Genomic DNA, 21181 nt, shown 5'->3' on the forward strand with positions numbered 1-21181 from the left:
GATGCATTGTACTAGTAGTTATTCAGATTTTCTTTGATTCACCTAAACTTTAGATGGTTGTACCGTAATATTTTCTCTTGATTATTCTTAGGGTTTGTCGGTAATTGAGGGTATTATCCGGAAGGAAATTTGGACGTTACTTTGCTTAAACGGGTGAGTGTTCTTTATACGTTATATTTCCAATGACATTGTGGATTGATGTGAATGTTCGATTATATGTTAAATGTTTTCAGTGATTGCTAAAAATGAATTTTGCTAGGCGAGTGTGTACTTTATCGCACTCGACCTAAATGAATGTGAAATTTTAAATGATTAAATGATTAAATACTACTTGTGTATGAATGTAAGCCTTTTGGCTGAATTGGGCCCTTGCCCTTCGTTGCCAATTGACTCGAGCCAGAAGCAGACTCGATCGAGTGATTGGTGACTCTGGGATAATGTTTGGTATACTCGAGTATGACCACGAAGATTGGTGGAGACTGGCCAGAGAATTGGCCAGTGGGGGAAATGAAATGAATGAACGAATGGCAAGAACAATGGAAAGGTTTTCACTTGCAAATGTTTTTTGAATGTTGGAGGAACAAGGAAAATGGGTGGCGAATGAATGAACGAATGGCTCCGCGTGAGCATGTATCCTTTTATGAGTATGTTGCCATTGCTTTTATATTGTAAATATTTTTTGGATTATATGTTATTCAATGATTAATGTCCTTGTTTGAACTACTTGATTATGTGTATGGGAAGCTCACTGGGCTTTTAGCTCATTCCGTTAGTTTTGTTTTCCTTACAGGGGATGCGAACGAGGGCGTGAGACTGGTACAGACTAGTCTAGTATAGTTATTTTGAATTTTACGATTATACTCGCGCTAGTACTTGGTTAGGGTTGAATGTATTGAGAACTTAAAACTTTGGAATTGTATTACTGTTTGAGATAGAAATGTATGTATGTATACGTTCCAAGTTTGGGAACTGTTATTTTCCTTATTCTCGAGGTTATACCTTATTTTGTTTGAAATGAATGAACGAGTCCTACCGAGAATTGGGCAGGCGGTCCGCTAAACCATGGGGTACGCTCTAGGGGGAAGTGGGTTCATCACAAAGATAGCTCTTCATCTGGGTTACAAACCATCCAAATATAAGTCATTTCTAGCAAATAATCAATCACTATCAAAGTTGGAATTTTCTTATCAAAACTGAAAAGTCATACTAAAAAGTCACAATTATGCCATTAATCACCTCACAAATTCCATATCCAAACTCAATACCAACATTTGCTAGTTAAACAACATAATCAAAGCTGAAAAATATAAAACCCTAGCTGAAATTTTCACTAAACAACCCAAAACTAGAAAATCATCCATAATATTCCAAGATTCAAAGCTTCTATAGCATATTTAGCAAGATTAAGAAAGAGAAAGGAAGTGGATGAACTTATACCTTCTATAACCTTCTTGAAAGTGAGAAACCAAACTATTTCTTTCAAAACTTTCACCACTCCTAGCTTCCTAAACACTAAGATGTAAGTTTAATTGGTTTGGTTTTTGTGATCTCAACTCAAACAAGGAAGAATCAAGCTTGAAATGGCAAGTTTTCTTCTCTCTTTTCCCTCTTTTTATTCTCGGCCAACATGAAGAAATGAAGAAGAAAGTGAGCCAAAATGGAAGATAAGAAGGAATTAAAATATCTTGGTCAAACCCTCTTGGATGGTTGCCACTTGTCGCTCAAGATTTGCTTTCTTTTTCCCTTTTCTTTGGTCAAGATTTTCAGCTGCTTTAGGGGTTAATTAGGGGCTTATTAGCTGAAATAAAACCAAGAGTATTAGGGCAAGAAAGTAGTGGTCAAGTGGTGTATTCGATCGGTAGCAAACAGTGCTTGTCGATTCAAACCTATTTTCCTTAACTCTCTCGTACTTGTGTTTTAACTTATGTATCACTAACTTTAGTAGCACCTATAATCGCACACTTCCTGTTACCTAATACTCACTCTTATCCACCAAATTTAGTACACACATCTAACCAAGTAATCACACTACCAAGATACGTAAAAACCCTAGTTTGCTCTAACTATAAAAGTAAAAGTAAAAATTTCGATTCTATTATTTATTATAACTAATGAGGGAGTAAATTAGTAGTAAAGGAATTATAAAATAATTTATTCAAAATAAGAGGGAATTATAAGAAAATATAAGCAAATTTTCAAGGCATCACATTGTGAGCTCCTGTGCCGCCTCCTGCGAGAGCCACCGCCAGAGCAAGCAAGATCCAGGCAGAGATGTCGTTGAATGCCACTGCAGCCATTGCAATTTAGCCAACGTCCATGGTGAGAAGCCTGAGCTCTGCTAGAATGCGAGCTAGAACTGGGAAGGCGGTGATTGACAAGGAGACTCCCATGAACATGAGGAGCTGGCCATATTTGTGATGATTATCTCCATTGACTACTTTTCTCGTCAGAAAGGTGAGTCCGACACCAAGAAGAAAGGGCAAGGACATGCTTGCAGCTACTATGCCAAATGCTCTATTCCCGCGCCTACGAATCGAGCTCAAGTCGAGCTCAAGCCCTATAAGTAATAGAAAGAACAAAAGCCCCATGCTGGCTACGGATTCAAGGATTGGAGTGCTCCATGCTGGAAAAATCCACTGCATGAAATCTTCATTCCGGCCAAGAGCAGAGGGTCAAAGTAGGATTCCACCCTTGAACAGAGACATAATAACACTTGCAAGTCTAAGAAGCTAAAAAATTAAAAAGATAGCCAAGAAGAAAAATGTGAGCAGTCTTTAATCCATATGCAATAGTATGTGTTAGGGTGATTGTCTAAATTTAACCTTTGTTGAAAACCATCACCTATTAAACCCAAAATGTATATGGTAATTATTAAGAAATAAATTAACAGGAAAAATTGCGGTAGCATACCTTGATCCATGTTGACAAACTTGATACTTGAATCCCTAGAGATTTTGGGGTGACCTTCCAGGTCAACACGTATTTGCCAGTTCTTGAGAGAGTTCTTTAGTTTTTCTCTGATATCTTTCCTAATGATGGGATATCAGGAAAGAGTTATTTTGTCGACACTAGAAAATACGACAATAAGAATAATACGTGTGACCTGGGGACCATAACCCTATTTATCGATAACATTCCTGTTACCTTTTGGATTCCTATTTCAACCCATCATAGAAAGAGAAAATACCATTAAGTTTCTATACATTAAAGACCCACATCCTATTAGATACAATAAGTCCAAATCATATTTGATCACTTTAATTGGACTTAACCTTATTTGATAGTTTACATCACATAATTATTCACATGTAAGTCCAATGTTGGATTAAGGATCCAACAATCTCCCACTTAGACAACATGTGTAACCTTATAATTATGTTTTGCAATAAACCTTATCAGCTCAATTTTACTGTCATTACTAAAATGTATCTGTAGCCAATTCGGTCTATCAATCACACCAACATTGGATCAAAGCGGTCTTTGTTACAATTTCGTAACTCAACCCATCATGGTCACGTATATCGATACAATTAAATGACATGAATCATGATGTGGATGTGTAGCATGAAAATTTCATGAAATGTAATCGTAACATACCTATTTCTAATTGGTCCACCTTAAATTTTCACGAAATCAAACCATACCAAATTAAGAGTGTAAATAAATCCAAACTTTATTTATGCATAAGATATCCTTAAATCATTAATAACCGAAAAGTATCATAAGAGTATTTAAAATAACAAACTTTTACTAAAACTGCACATCATTTAATAACATGATACCCATACAAGCAGTATGCTCATGAAACATTTTGGTGGTAATCCCTTAGTAAGTGGATCCGCAATCATGGAGTTCGTCCCGATATGCTCTATCAATAACTGTCCACTCTGTACTCTTTCTTTAACAGCCAGAAACTTGATATCTATATGTTTAGATTTCGTCAATCCTCTATTATTATTGGAATATATGACTGCTGACTTATTGTCACAAAATAATTTGAGTGATTGTTCAATACTATCCACTACACATAATCCTGTGACGAAGTTTCGCAGCCAAATTTCATGGTTGGATGCCTCATGACAAGTTATAAACTCTGCAGCCATAGTAGAAGATGCTATGAGGAACTGTTTAGCACTCTTCCAAGATATAGCACATCCAGCCAACAAGTAGATATAGCAGGACGTTGACTTCATAGTATCTTGGCATCCAACATAATCGGAATCAGTATACCCAATGATCTCTAATTTATCTGACGTCCGATACGTGAACATGTAATCTTTTGTTTTCTGTAAAAATCGCAAGATCCATTTGGTTACTTACCAATGATCTAATTTAGAATTACTTAAATATCTACCCAATATTATGGTACTGTACGCAATATCCGGACACGTACAAATTTGACCATACATCAAACTCCCTACTGCTGATGCATAAGAAATTTTTTTGCATCTCTTTTTTCTTCAAAGCATTCTTAGGACACTGTTCAAAACTAAATTTGTCTTCTTTAATCACAGGGGTTTCATCTGATTTACAATTTTGCATGCCATACATTTTAAGAATCTTTTCGAAATAACCCTTTTGTGATAGTTCTAAAATACCACAAAAGCGATTCCGGTGTATCTGTATGCCTAACACAAAAAATGCATCACTAAGATCTTTCAACTCAAAGTTCTTAATTAGAAATTTCTTGGTTTCATGCAATAGACTCATATCGCTACTGGCAAGCAAAATGTCATCAACGTACAATACCAGAAAAATATACTTGCTCCAATAAAACTTATGATATATACAATCATCTACTAAATTCATCTCAAAATCAAACGAGATGATCACTTAATGAAATTTGAAATATCATTGTTGAGATGCTTGTTTGAACCCATAGATGGATTTTTTAAATTTGTAAATCATATTCTTTGGATCTCCCGATACAAAGTTTTCTGATTACACCATATAAACCGTCTTATCAATGTCACCATTGAGAAACGCTACATTTACATCCATCTGATGTAACTCAAGATTGAAATGCACAACTAATGCCATGATAATTCTAAAAGAGTCCTTTGAAGAAACCGGAGAGAATGTTTCTTTGTAGTCGATACCTTCTTTTTGTATAAATTCCTTGGCGACAAGACGAAAGTTGATTGGATCATCCTCCATCAATCCAGTGTCATCCTTATGTTCTTGGAGAAAAACAATATAATCATCTGACACTGCATTTCTCCTTTCTCTAGTGGATCTTCTTAATGGCACTGATTTTTGGAGAGAGAGAATTTGTTCTTCTATAACAGTTTGTTCTTCGATATTGTCTTGATTTGTCATGTCATGATCAAGTTCAGGATTAGGATCCTGAACAAGATCAATAACACTTGTAGGAATATTAATATATTTCTCTTTAAAAACAATGTCCCTTACTGTATTTTCTCCCCCAAACTCGATATCCTCAAAGAATCGGGCATTTCCTATCTCAAAAATTGATTTAGTTGTGGGATCATAAAACTTGTAACCGCTGGATCTTTCAGAGTATCCAATAAAATAATAACTAATTATTTTTTAATCCAGATTCTTTTCTCCTGGCCTGTAAGGCCTTACTTTAGCTGGACACTCCCAAACATGCAAATGCTTTAAACTGGATTTTTTCCCTATCCAAAACTCATAAGAGATTTTGATAGTTGTTTTAGTTGGAAGTCTATTAAGTATATATACTGCAGTCTTAAGTGCTTCTCCCTAGAGTGATTCTAGTAAGGTAGAATGATATATCATACTTCCTACCATATCTTTAAACGTTCTATTTCATCTTTCAACTGCACCATTCATAGTAGGTGATCCCGGCATAATGTACTGTGGGACGATATCGCATTTCTCTAGGTATTTAGCAAATGGTCCTGGATATTGTTCACCTGAACCGTCATATCTACCATAATATTCACCACCATGATCAGATCTGACGCTTTTAATTCTTTTGTTGAGTTGATTCTCAATTTCAGCCTTAAAATTTTGGAACACGTCCAATGACTGTGACTTTTCTGAAATGAGATATATGTAGCCATATCTTGAAAAATCATCTATGAACGTTATAAAATATTGTTGACTAAACAGATATAGGAAATTGTCCACAAATATTCGTGTTTATAAGTTCTAAGACGTATAAGGACCTATTGGTTTCAAATCTCCTTTTATTGGTTTGTGACCCTTTATACAGTTAATACAATCATTAAAATCTGTAAAATTCAAGGGGTCGAGAATTTCATTTGACACAAGTCTTTTCATTCTCCATTTAAAAATGTCCCAATCTTTTGTGTCATAATGCAGCCAAATTCTCGATGATTAATTTTCTTTTTTCTCCTCTAGTACTCAAATGTAGAGATTCATTAAATAAGACAATTGTATCAATTAAATATAGATTATCGTAATCCATTAAAGACCTAGAACTAATTAATTTTGAATCATGAAATAATTTAAACTTTTCATTTCCAAATGAACAAAAATAACCAAATTTGTCCAAATAAAAAATAGAAATCAAATTCCGTCGAAAAGATGGTACAACAAATGTCTCATTGAGATCCAAATAAAATTCAATTTTTAACAATAATCTAAAAACTCCTATTGCCTCAACTTGAACTGTTTTGTCATCGCTCACGTAGATATATCTTTCATTATCATTAGATTTTCGACAATTCAGGCAACCCTGCAAAGACATGCTAATGTGATTTGTTGCACCAGAATCTAACCACCATATGTGTCTAGGTACCGAAGTTAAATTAACTTCAAAATAAATTAAATTAAGAAACATACCTTCTTAGCACGCCAAGCGTGATAGTTGGTGCAATGTTTCTTTTTATGCCCTTCAGCCCCACAGAAGAAACAACTATTCTTTCTCTGATCAACTGATTTCTTTTATTGTTTATTTTGTGGCGCTGTACCTGTAGTTTCTTTATCCTTCTTTCTCTTAAGTCTCTTGCTTTTATTATTAGTAGTTGACATCAGATGAGCACTTTCTGTTTGATCTTGTATCGACCTTTCCTCTTCCTCTACACAAAGTGAGATGAGTTCATTTAGAGATCAAGTCTCCTTTTGACAGTTGTAACTCACCTTAAACTGGTTAAACTATGTAGGAAAAGATATTAAAATCAAATGCACTAGTAACTCTTCGGAGAGTTTCAATTTAAGTGCGTTCAATTTTAAAGCAAGATGAGACATCTCCATAATATACTCTCTGATATTACCTTTACCATTATATTTCATTGAAACTAGGCGTGTCAAGAGTGCACTAAATTCAGCCTTTTCGTTTTTGACCAACCTTTTTTCAATGTTCTGAAGAAACTCTTTAACGGTTGCTATCGTTTCTGACGTTGTTCCTTTGAATGCTTCTAGAACGGTATTTTTAATGATAATTAGACACAAGCAATTCGATCTCTCTCACCTTTCGTTATTTCTCTTTTCATCAGAGGTATTCTGATCTGCAAGAGGTGGGGGAGAATTAACCCTTAATGCAAAATCGAGATCTATTATTCCAAATACTATCAAGAGATTTTCTTTTCAAAACTTAAAATTTGTGCCATTCAATATAGAAATGTTATTGATGTTGGTAGTAATATTTCTAAAATCATTTGCAACTGAGCAAAAAACATTAAATAATTAAAACTATGCTCACATAAACCAAATAATAATAAATTCAAATAATGGTAGCCCCATCCCAAGATACCAATGTTCCATTAATATTTTGTCTTTGGACAAAAATATTAACTTTTAAATGATATTTTGGTGCAGTAATAAATATTGACAATAATAACATGTCAAACAATAAATTTTTCTTTGGACAAATTTATAATTCACATGTAAAAAAATAAATAAATAATCATCACGTATTTATTACCACAAGTGCACATGCAATTTTATTAAATATTGACCTTCCTTTGGGCCGATCAATATTCACAAAATCGCAAGTATCCAACTAGTTATATTCTAAAATAAATTAATTTTCACAATAGAGGTCACTTTAGTGGCATATTGTTTCAATTAATTTATTCCAAAATATATATAATCATACCAATATTCAAATTTAAAATTACACAATTCAAACAAAATTTTTTTATCAAAGTCAACTTTGGTCAAAACGTGGTCAAACATGATCAAACCAGTCAATTGGATCAAGATTTATTGGACTAAAAGTCCATATCCACAATTGAACCAATTTTATCTTTTAAGTTCCAAATTTTCTTGAAGTCCACAATTGCTTTATAAAATTTTATATTTAGTGGGCCTAATATATGGACTTTATAGGGCTTAAATATCTTATTAACTTTATTAGGGTTCACTTGAATTAAAGAAACCCTAATTTCCTTAATATAAATATAGGCACATTAGCTATATTACCCAAAAAAACGGGTCAAAGAATTCAAGTATTAATCAAATTAATTTTATGGACAGAACATTGAAACTCGGAATGTTTTCTTGTCAATTTTAATCCTTAAAGTGGGTGTAGACACCAAATTTTTTATTTTCAAACTTTATTTGATTTTAGTTTTATTTGTTTCAATTTTAGGTTTATTTTATTTTATTTTATTATTTATTTTGCCTTCATACTAAAATTCAGGAAAAAAAGAAGAAAAGGGAAAAGAAAGAAAAAAGAAGAAAAAAAGAAAATTAGAAAAAATGGCAAGTGGGTGGCATGCCATTTTGGATTAGGTGTCTTGACACTTGGGGGGTTTTGTGACAGCCCCACCTTCCCCTAAGGTGAACCAAAGGGGTTAGCGGACTGCCTGCCCAACTCTCGCCAGAACTAACGGTGCAGTTTAGAGCAATCTATTTCGTTCCGGAACTTATAAATGCGCGTAAACAAGGCAAAAGGGCAAAATAAAAAAAAATGAAATTCGGAGTCGGTCATGAATAGTAACCGACCCGTCAGAATGCAACCAAATATCGAACAAACATTCACATCTTGAATTTAGCAAATACAATCCAAAGTGACATACAAAAGTTGTCAAAAGTGAATATATACACGGTTTGCCAAATTGAAAGTGAAAACGGCCCTAAAGATACATTTAGGGTTTCACTTCATATACCATACAAAAAAATATACATCTAGTTCATTCGGCAATCATCTATCAAGATTCATTCCAAAAGAGTCATATTCCTGTAAGGAAATCAAACGAAACGGTGTGAGCTAATTGCCCAGTGAGATACTATCACTTACGCAACCAAGTGCACATAAGCATCAAGCTTTCATTCAATATAGTAAAATAAGCAAAGGCACACGTCAAATATGGTGATAAAAGGATACAGATGGCTCTCAAGAGCCCTTTTCCTCGTTTGCATTTCTTGATCGGACGTCATTGACTCTCCGTCAATGTTCAAAAATAACCAACCGTAGACCCCACTTTACTTCCATTCCTTCCACCTAACATTCCCCAACCGGGCCCGAAATTCAAACACTTGCATTGTGGTATTATTCAAGTAAACCGGAATCGAGAGTCTCTCATACTACCAGATTCCATATAACATTGCCCCAAGGCACATTAATTGGCACGACCAAACCCTCGCCGGCTCGATTCAATCAATTACCAATGGGGTTGAGCTCAAGGATAACAATTGTAGTCATTGGAGACTCGTCCAAACAACACCAAGTCATGTGTTTCATTTCATATAACATTCCAATAACATGCGAAACAATAAGTGAGAGTGATAAAGTACACTCTCACTTCAATCAATTAACATTCAACATCTCAAGTTCAAGTATCAAAGTCATATAATAACACACAAGTGAGTAGTACACTCACCAAGCTCGCAAATGTGGTTTCATGCACTTCCGTCAAAAGAACGTTGTGCACTACGGTCACGTCCTAAAACATGCAAACAAATACCATGAGACTCGGCAACGAGTCATAAACCAAGGCCAAACATGACCCCAATAGGGTTCCATAAACATATGCAAACATTAAAGGAAACCAGAAATTTCGAAAATGTAACTAGCTTTGGCCCTGAAAAAAAAATAGTTTTGTCCTCATTTTGCGGTAATGGCACCAATTTCACTACGATTATCAGATCAGGGTGCAAGACCCAACATTTCAAAGCTAAAAGACAGGGCTACAACATCACAGAAGGTCACTCAACTCAGTTTTGAGTCAAAATAGGTCAAAAATGCAAGATACTACATCAAAAACATAAAACAGATTCACCAAAACGCATTCTAGCAGAAACATCATAACTCAGGCTCTACAAGTCCAAATCTAGAAATTCCAAAACCACCTGAAATCTAAGAAATAGGGCTAAATTTCATCAGAAGGCCTCAACAACCAATTCAGAAGAAATTCCAGCCAAAACAATCAATTACAGGAGCGGTTCTTACATTCGGGTAAAACCAGGACAGCAAGGGTAATTTCAACTTTTCTCATTCCACACTACTTCGATTGACCTGAAATTTTACAGGTACCTCTAAAATGTCATTCCCTACAAATTTTATGTTTTAAGCTAAGGTCAATTCGGCCTCTAACTAGGACCTAAAAATTCGGGCAGAATGTTCCTTCACAAAACCTAATTTTCTGAAATTTCTTCCAAACCAGAAATTGGTTGCAATTAATCACTTTTTCCACCTCCTAGAGTCATTATATACTAATTCCAATCATCATAGCTACCCACACAATCATGCTTATATTAAAACAGAAAAAATCCCCAAAATAATAAAACTTCATCACTTCAACCACAAATCAAGAATTAATCCATAAACTTGCATCTCATACTACCACTAAGCATGATTTAAGCATCAATTAAGGGAGGAGAGGGATTCATACACCACTCACCTTAGAAACAAGAGAGAGGGACCACTTGGCACCTTAGGCTTCCAAACAACTTCACCACACAACTCACTATCACTCATTTAATGATTTCTATGGAACAAAAACAAGGTTAAGTGGTTGATTAGTTGAATTTGAGCAAGATGGAAGCTAAAAACTTGAAGAGTTTTCTTGCTTTTGGAGCTTGAAGAGGTCGGCCAAAGAAGAGAAGAAAATGGTGAATTTTTGGTATTTTTTTTATTTATTTGGTCAAATAGTAAAAAGGTGAATAGTTGTGGACAACTCAATCCAATCACATGGTGACACTTGTCACCTCATTTAATGACTTACCTAACTTTTTTGTCTCTCATACACCTATCCACTTGGTACCTCTAAATATCTCACAACACCCGGTAAATTTCACCCAGTATCCGGAACTTAACCTAATTGGCCGAATTTTTTCAAACTTTTCGCACTAGCGGGTCCCACGTCCGATATATATCCTTAATTTTTCAAAAACTATCCAATACTAGAAAAATCATATAAAAACTATATTTACTCCTAAAATTCACCAAGAAAATTTTTCATAAGCCAGAAAATGCAGAAAACATGCCATTAAGGGGAAAAATCCTAGGAAAAATATTAGGAGGAATTTATGGGTTCTCACACTCTTTCCCCCTTAAAAGAATTTCGCTCTCTAAATTTCTCACCTTAATTTACGAAAAGATTAGGGTATTTCGTTCGCATCTCCTCTTCCACTTCCCAGGTAGCTTCCTCTACCCCATGGTTTCTCCACAGTATCTTCACCAATGGAATCTGCTTGTTTCTTAGCTCTTTGACTTTTCGGTCAAACACTTGGATAGGTTTTTCTTCGTAAGCAAGCGATTCGTCCACGTCGATCTCCTCTGGTTGTAAGATGTGGGAGGGGTCGGGATAGTACTTTTTGAGCATCGAGACGTGGAAAACGTCATGAATTCTCGAGAGACTTGACGGTAGCTTCCTCTTTCCTTTGCCTGCTGTGACACTCCGTAAAGGGGTGACTTTAAGAAATACATGGTCTCCAACCTCGAACTCCAAGTCTTTTCTCCGGTTGCCGGCGTAGATCTTTTGTCGGCTTTGAGCAGTTTGGAGTCGTTGCCGTATCAACTTGACCTTTTCTCGAGCCTCTTCCATCCATGGAATAGTTGCCGGGTCTAGTGCCTTCTTTTCGCCAACTTCGTCCCAGTAAATCGGCGACCGGCATTTTCGTCCGTATAGGGTTTCGTATGGAGCCATTTGAATCGACGAATGGAAGCTGTTGTTGTACGAAAACTCTACTAAGGTCATGTGTTGACCCCAGTTGCCTCCAAAATCCAGAATGCAAGTTCGTAACATGTCCTCGAGAGTTTGAATCGTTCGCTCCGATTGTCCATCCGTCTGAGGGTGATAGGTCGTGCTCAAATTGAGTTTAGTCCCCAGGGTTTCTTGAAACTTCTGCCAAAATCGAGATACGAACCGTGGATCTCGATCGGAGACAATGCTCACAGGAACGCCGTGTAGCCTTACAATCTCGTCCATGTACAGTTGGGCCAACTTATCCATGGAATACTTCATGTTCACCGGCAAGAAATGGGCCCGACTTGGTTAATCGATCGACGATCACCCAAACGGCATCATGTTCTCGCTGCGTTCGCGGCAAACCTGAAACGAAGTCCATGGTGATGTTTCCCACTTCCATTCAGGTATCTCAAGGGGTTGTAACAAACCCGATGGTTTTTGATGCTCTGCTTTCACTTGTTGGCAAACGAGACATTTTTGCACTTACAGAGCAATTTCCTTCTTCATATTGTCCCACCAATAATTTCCTTTCAGGTCTTGATACATCTTACTACTACCTGGATGGATTGTATACTTGGATCGATGGGCTTCCTCTAGAATCTCCGTTTTCAACGATTCATCTTTCGGCACCACTATTCGGTTTCGGTATTTTAAAATACCCTCAGGACCAAAATTGAAATCAGTGGTTTCCCCTTTTTCCACTTTCTCTCCCCACTTCCGTACCATCTGATCCTCCTTTTGAGCTTCTTTAATTCTCTCCAAGAGAGTGGAAGTTACTTTAATATTGCCAAAAATCACCTTATGGCTCCCAGGGTAAGGTTTCCATTCACACACGGAGTCTAACAATTCCCACTCTTTGATCATTAGACTCGCGACCTGAGTTTTGCGACTTAGGGCATCAGCCACCACGTTTGCTTTTTCCGGATGATAGTTGATGGTACAGCCGTAATCCTCTAGAAATTCCATCCACCGTCGATGCCTCATGTTCAATTCCTTTTGTGAGAAGAGATACTTCAGGCTTTTGTGATCGGAGTAAACTTCGAAAGTTACTCCATATAAGTAGTGCCTCCACTTCTTCAGAGCAAAAACAACTGCAGCTAGCTCCAGATCGTGGGTCGGGTAATTTTGCTTGTGGGATTTTAACTTCCTCGAGGCAAAAGAGATCACATTTCGGTTTTGCATTAATACACAACCCAGGCCTTCTCGGGATGCATCAGTGTACACAGCATATCCGTCCACCCCGTTTGGTAAGACTAGAACTGGAGCCATGGTCAATCGTTTCTTTAATTCCTGAAAACTTGTCACACTTCGAGCGTTCCATAAGAACCGACCATGTTTGTTCGTCAAATCGGTTAGAGGACCGGCTAGTTTGGAGAAGTCCTTGATAAAACACCGATAATATCCAGCCAGTCCTAGAAAGCTGCGAACCTCTGTGGGAGTTTCTGGTCTCTTCCAATTAGTCACAGCCTCAACTTTCGCCGGGTCGACTGAAATACCCTCTTGAGAAATTACGTGCCCCAGAAAAGCAATTTTCTCCAGCCAAAATTCGCACTTGCTGAACTTGGCATACAGTTGATGGTCTCTCAGGGTTTGTAAGACCGTCCTCAAGTGTTGCTCATGCTCTTCACGGGTCTTGAAATAGACCAAGATGTCATCGATGAAAACTACTACAAATCGATCCAGGTAGGGCTTGAAAACCCTATGCATTAAGTCCATGAAGGCGGCAGGAGCATTGGTCAGTCCGAAGGGCATAACTGTGAACTCATAATGCCCATATCTAGAGTTGAAGGCGGTTTTCGGAATATCCTCCTTTCTGATTAATAACTGGTAGTACCCTTGGCGGAGGTCCAGTTTCGAGAAAATCACCGCTCCTTGCAACTGATCAAATAGCTCATCGATATGGGGCAGTGGATACTTATTTTTAATTGTAATATTATTCAGGCCCCGATAATCAATACACATTCTCAAACCACCATCTTTTTTCTTCACAAATAGTACAGGAGCTCCCCAAGGAGACCCACTCTCTTGAATGAATCCTCGCTCCAAAAGGTCCTGTAATTGCAACTTTAGTTCCTTGAGCTCTGCAGGGGCCATTCGATATGGTGTTTTTGAGATGGGTGAGGCTCCCAGTAACAGGTCTATTTTGAATTCAATTTCTCTTTCCGAAGCTAAGGCTACTAATTCATCAGGAAACACATCCGGAAATTCCTTCACTGCGGCCACATCCTCCACTTTCAACTTATCAGTGGGGGTGTTAATCAAAAAGACCAAAAATCCTTGCGTCCCTCTACTTAGCAATTTCCTAACCCAAATGCCCGAAATTAAAGCAGATGAGACTAACCTACCCCTTATATCCAACCTTAAGGTCGCCTCACCAGGAATGTGGAATTCCACCACTTTCGTTTTACAATCCAGTTGGGCATTATACCTGACTAGCCAATCCATACCCAAAATCACATCATACCCCTTAATGACCAGACTTATCAAATCCCCTAACAATCTTTTCTCTCCTACCCACACTTCACAATCCCTATAAACCATACTAGTAACCAAACGTTGATTCCCCGTAGGTGTACTAACTTCTAGGTCGTATGGTAAACTAGCAGGTTTTATATCGATGCCACACATGAAATCAGGGTTAACAAAAGAATGAGTGGCACCAGGATCAATTAAAACTTTGGCAAAACGGTGGAAAATAGGGATCGTACCTTCTACGACCTCTGAGGAATCTGGGACCTATCGAGGTTCTAAGGAATAGACTCGAGCTGGCACTTTAGGTTTCGCCTCATTCCCCTTATTTGGTCCCGTATTGGTCTTTGGCGTGGTTTGAGTTCCCCTTCTGTCTTGCGTTATGAGTGGGCAGGTAGCAAGCGGGTGGTCTGCGCTTCCGCAACGCAGACATTTGCCTCCTTTCTTCCAGCAATTGTCTTCAGAGTGATTCAGCTTTCCACAGTACCCGCAAGGTCCACGGGATGCTGAACCTGAGCTTTTCTGGAAATTTCTACCTTGGCCTCTCCCGGCTGGGCCGCCCCTAAACTGAGCCCCCCTGCTGGAACCTGACTGTCGTCCACCTCCAGCTCTGCGTCCAAACTTGGAGGGAGTACTTTTGTCCCCTTGTCCGGAGCTACTTCCAAGGAAGCCTCGCTTCTTGGCTTGGAAGTTTCGAACTTGCAATCGAGCACTCTCTACCCTTTGGGCCTTTTCTACGACCTCGCTAAAAGCATTGATTTGAGCCACTGCGAGGCCCTTCTGAATTTCGACGTTCAAGCCTTGGATGAAATGCCTGATTCGCCGTTGCTCTGTCATGATCAGCTTAGGCGCAAATTTGGACAGGCGGGTGAATTGACTCTCGTATTCTGCCACCGATTGAGCCCCTTGCCGGAGTCGAATAAACTCATCTTCCTTCCTCTCCTGAACTAGAGGAGGGAAGAATTTCGCGTTGAATTTCCTGATGAAATTCACCCAAGTCCTGGGCGTTTGTTCCCGTTCCCATTTTTGTCGTATCACGTTCCACCAGGAACGGGCCGCCCCTTCAAACTGAAAAACGGCAAAAGTCACCTGCCGTTTATCGGTGTAGTGCAGGGCAGCAAAAATATCAACCATCTTTTCGAGCCACCGTTCGGCGACATCCGGATCGGGTCCCCCAATGAATTTGGGTGGAGCAAACTTTTGAAATCGTTCGAGAGGTCTGTCTTCGCTCTTGACATGATTGCCAGGGTTTCCAGGATTAGGGTTTGGATTCTGGCCTTTGTTGCTGCACCACTTGTGCCAGCAGGTTGGTCATTTGCTGCATAGCGGCAGCTATCTGTACATTGGGGTCAACTCTCGATTCAGGATTGGGTCCAGAGGAGGTTTCCCCAGCACCCCAGTCTGGCGTAGCTTGCCTATTCCCGCGCCCACGCCCCCGTCCACTACGTGTGCCTTCCATAAGTTCTATTTGATCTAGACAAATGTACTAGAACAATAAAATGACAATGCATGTAAGTAAAACCCAAAAATTTTTAAAAACATATATATATACATTCCAAACAAGGCAACAACACACATATAAACAACCAGTCAAGTCAAGTACAAACATGGACAATCCACGAGGGAAAAGCCCCATCAAAAGAAATATACACGTAACTAATCCAACGTACAAAACGATTAGTTAAGACTCTTTCCCTATCCCTATATACAGAACAAAACTATCCCAAAAGAAAACCTAGGAGTCGTAACCTAGTCCGACGACGAGCTAGTAGACCCACCCGATGGGGTAGATCCAACCCCAGTCTCGGGCCCCGCACAAGAGTCCTCGTCGCTCACGCCTCGACCACGTCAGTACAGAGGTTCAAGATCGAGGCAGCTCGAACCTTCACATTTCGGGCTCTCTTCATCTCACGCTCACGAGTGTCCCTAAGCTGGGTGCAGAGGTCATCCACCCTATCCTCCACCTCAAGCACATCATACTCTAAATCCTTGATTCGCTTGGCTTGTTTTTCATTATCTACCCTCAACTGCTTCACCTCAGTCTCAAGCCTAGCGTTATCTTTCGCCAACGCCTTCCACTCCTTTGCCACGGCCAACACTAAGGTGTTAGGGTAGGCGTAGGGGTGGCGACACTCACACCGACGAAGGCGACTCACCGAACTCCAACGCAAGACGGCCCCTCTCGGCCAAATCTGGTACGAGAACACTGGGAGCGCTACACGGGGTCGCTTGCCTGCAGGGCCATCACTCGGTCCACTAGATCCGTCCATCCTACACCAAAAGTGTAAATAAGCATAAATAAGCTTAAAGGCCATAACAAAGAACCCTCAAATCAAGCAATTCTAATACACCCAGCCAATTCAAACCTAGGCTCTGGTACCACCTGTGACAGCCCCACCTTCCCCTAAGGCGAACCAAAGGGGTTAGCGGACTGCCTGCCCAACTCTCGCCAGGACTAACGGCGCAGTTTAGAGCGATCTATTTCGTTCCGGAACTTATAAACGCGCGTAAACAAGGCACAAGGGCAAAATAATCCAAAATAAAAAAAATGAAATTCGGAGTCGGTCATGAATAGTAACCGACCCGTCAGAACGCAACCAACTATCGAACAAACATTCACATCTTGAACTTTAGCAAATACAATCCAAAGTGACATACAAAAGTTGTCAAAAGTGAATATATACACGGTTTGCCAAATTGAAAGTGAAAATGGCCCTAAAGATACATTTAGGGTTTCACTTCATATACCATACAAAAAAATATACATCTAGTTCATTCGGCAATCATCTATCAAGATTCATTCCAAAAGAGTCATATTCCTGTAAGGAAAACAAACGAAACGGTGTGAGCTAATTGCCCAGTGAGATACTATCACTTACGCAATCAAGTGCACATAAGCATCAAGCTTTCATTCAATATAATAAAATAAGCAAAGGTACACGTCAAATATGGTGATAAAAGGATACAGATGGCTCTCAAGAGCCCTTTTCCTCGTTTGCATTTCTTGATCGGACGTCATTGACTCTCCATCAATGTTAAAAAATAACCAACCGTAGACCCCACTTTACTTCCATTCCTTCCACCTAACATTCCCCAACCGGGCCCGAAATCCAAACACTTGCATTGTGGTATTACTCGAGTAAACCGGAATCGAGAGTCTCTTATACTACAAGATTCCATATAACATTGCCCCAAGGCACATTAATTGGCACGACCAAGCCCTCGCCGGCTCGATTCAATCAATTACCAATGGGGTTGAGCTCAAGGATAACAATTGTAGTCGTTGGAGACTCGTCCAAACAACACCAAGTCATGTGTTTCATTTCGTATAACATTCCAATAACATGCGAAACAATAAGTGAGAGTGATAAAGTACACTCTCACTTCAATCAATTAACATTCAACATCTCAAGTTCAAGTATCAAAGTCATATAATAACACACAAGTGAGTAGTACACTCACCAAGCTCGCAAATGCGGTTTCATGCACTTCCGTCAAAAGAACGTTGTGCATGGTCACGTCCTAAAACATGCAAACAAATACCATGAGACTCGATAACGAGTCATAAACCAAGACCAAACATGACCCCAATAGGGTTCCATAAAAATATGCAAACATTAAAGGAAACCAGAAATTTCGGAAATGTAACTAGCTTTGGCTCTGAAAAAAAAAACAGTTTTGTCCTCATTTTGCGGTAATGGCACCAATTTCACTACGATTATCGGATGAGGGTACAAGACCACCATTTCGAAGCTAAAAGACAGGGTTACAATATCACAGAAGGTCACTCAACCCAGTTTTGAGTGCAAACAGGTCAAAAATGCAAGATACTACATCAAAAACGTAAAACAGATTCACCAAAACGCATTCTAGCGGAAACATCATAACTCAGGCTCTACAAGTCCAAATCCAGAAATTCCAAAACCAGCTGAAAGCTAAGAAACAGGGATAAATTTCATCAGAAGGCCTCAACAACCAATTCGGAAGCAATTCCAGCCAAAACAACCAATTACAGGCGCAGTTCTTACATTCGGGTAAAACCAGGACAGTAAGGGTAATTTTGACTTTTCTCATTCCACACTATTCCGATTGACCTGAAATTTTACAGGCACCTCTAAAATGTCATTCCCTAAAACTTTCATGTTTTAAGCTAAGGCCAATTCGGCCTCTAACTAGGACCTAAAAATTCGGGCAGAATGTTCCTTCACAAAACCTAATTTTCTGAAATTTCTTCCAAACCAGAAATTGGTTGCAATTAATCACTTTTTCCACCTCCTAGAGCCATTATATACTAATTCCAATCATCATAGCTACCCACACAATCATGCTTATATTAAAACAGAAAAAATCCCCAAAATAATAAAACTTCATCACTTCAATCACAAATCAAGAATTAATCCATAAACTTGCATCTCATACTACCACTAAGCATGATTTAAGCATCAATTAAGGGAGGAGATGGATTCATACACCACTCACCTTAGAAACAAGAGAAAGGGACCACTTGGCACTTTAGGCTTCCAAACAATTTCACCACACAACTCACTATCACACACTTAATGATTTCTATGGAACAAAAACAAGGTTAAGTGGTTGATTAGTTGAATTTGAGTAAGATGGAAGCTAAAAACTTGAAGAGTTTTCTTGCTTTTGGAGCTTGAAGAGGTAGGCCAAGGAAGAGAAGAAAATGGTGAATATTTGGTATTTTTTTGATTTATTTGGTCAAATAGTAAAAAGGTGAATAGTTGTGGACAACTCAATCCAATCACATGGTGACACTTATCACCTCATTTAATGACTCGCCTAACTTTTTTGTCTCTCATACACCTATCCATTTGGTACCTCTAAATATCTCACAACATCCGATAAATTTCACCCAATATCCGGAACTTAACCTAATTGGCCGAATTTTTTCGAACTTTTCGCACTAGCGGGTCCCACGTCCGAAATATATCCTTAATTTTTCACAAACTATCCAACACTAGAAAAATCATATAAAAACTATATTTACTCATAAAATTCACCAAGAAAATTTTCCCTAAGCCAGAAAATGCAGAAAACATGTCATTAAGGGGAAAAACCCTAGGAAAAATATTAGGAGGAATTTACGGGTTCTCACAGGTTTAAAGAATTTTGGAAAAAATGAAAAGAGAAGAGGAAGGGGCGACTAAGGAAAAAGAAAGGGGGTCAGCAAGGAAGCAAAAAAAAAGGAAAAACAGCACAAGGGGGAAAATAGGGGAGGCTTCGGGCGGACAGAAAGAAAGCAGAGGGTCTGGGGAGGAGAAAAAAAATAAGAGCAAGAACAGGAGCCGGCGGAGGAGGAATCTCTTTTCATCTCTTTCGAATTCTTTCCACATTGGTATCTTCTTCTTCTTCATCGGTCCAACATCTTACTCCCTGTCAGCCCTCAACCCATGAATCGTTACTCTCGAGTCTTTTTCCCTGTTTCCTCAATTACAGCAGAAACATTTCCGTTAACTTCATAACCACCACCAAGGCAACCAGTACTCCATCCACGCCACCATTACAACCGCCTGAAATTCCAAAGTGCCAACGCAAGATGGCCAAAAACAGCCCCGGATTTTTTTTTATTTTCAATTACGCATCTCCCCCCTAGCCTCTTCTCCTCCCTCTGCCAGGGCTTCTCTAGCGTCGCCCCTGGTCTAAATTTCTAGACTGCACCACCTTTTTTTTTTCCGCACCAACAACCCCTCTGATGCCGCCTCCCGCATCCGCAAGAACTTCAACTATTTCCGCCAAGCCCTAACGCCAAAAGAATTACGGGCAGTGGAGAAAGGCTTCGGCAAAGCAACGAAAAACAGAGCAAGAAAGGTTCATCAGATGCGCCACTGGAATCCACCACCACCGTCCACCGGAATCCATCGTCGCTGTCGCTCAAACAAAAGCGCTGTAAGTTGTCCCTTTCCTTTAAAAAATTTTCAGTTCTGATCAAGCTCTCAAAAACGTCTGCCGGGCCTTTATTTATTGCACATTTCCTATTAATTGTTCATGATTTTGGATCATACATGCTTTCTGTGTTTATTTGGGCTGAATTTCCATGGATTTCTGACAATTTTGGGGCTGATTGTTATACCATTTGAACGGAGAATTTTGGGAATTTTTCATGCCCACTTGCTGTTTGTTAAAATGCCTGAGTTAATCTCCTCATGACTTTGCTGTTTTTTTTACCTTTAGTTGTATCATGGGTTGCTGATGTTTGTAGTGTCTCGCAAATGCTAGTAGTGTCTTGTGTCTCTGGTTGCTGTACGTGTTTTGGGTCATCTCTGGCATGAAGTATAGGGCTGCTGTATTACCTTAATCTTGCCTATGGAGTGCCTTGCCGTTGGATTTTGTTTTTCTTTTCGCATGATTCCTAATGCTATAGGATAGAGTGGCTTTCAATGATTCCATTTTGAGTTACTAGAAGTTATCCCCATTCAATTATTTTTTTTGTTGTCATATGTTCTGTTGGGTTTCCGCTGTTAAATCTTCAGCGAGCTTTGCATCAGAGTTGGACATGTTAATGGCTTGTGTCTTGAGGTGTATTAGTTGATAGGTTATGGTATTTGTTTTATCTTGTTTTGATTGGAGTTTATGGATGATTTATACAGAGAATAAGCTGCAAA

General features: G+C 38.8%; 1 pseudogene; it reads right to left on the reverse strand.

The window, feature by feature from the left end:
• The window catches only part of LOC113715967 (cation/H(+) antiporter 20-like), a 47485-nt pseudogene that overhangs the window by 11935 nt on the left and 14369 nt on the right, over window positions 1-21181 (reverse strand).

The sequence above is a fragment of the Coffea arabica genome, chromosome 11c (assembly GCF_036785885.1).
Source record: "Coffea arabica cultivar ET-39 chromosome 11c, Coffea Arabica ET-39 HiFi, whole genome shotgun sequence".
In the NCBI taxonomy this organism is placed as follows: Eukaryota; Viridiplantae; Streptophyta; class Magnoliopsida; order Gentianales; family Rubiaceae; genus Coffea; species Coffea arabica.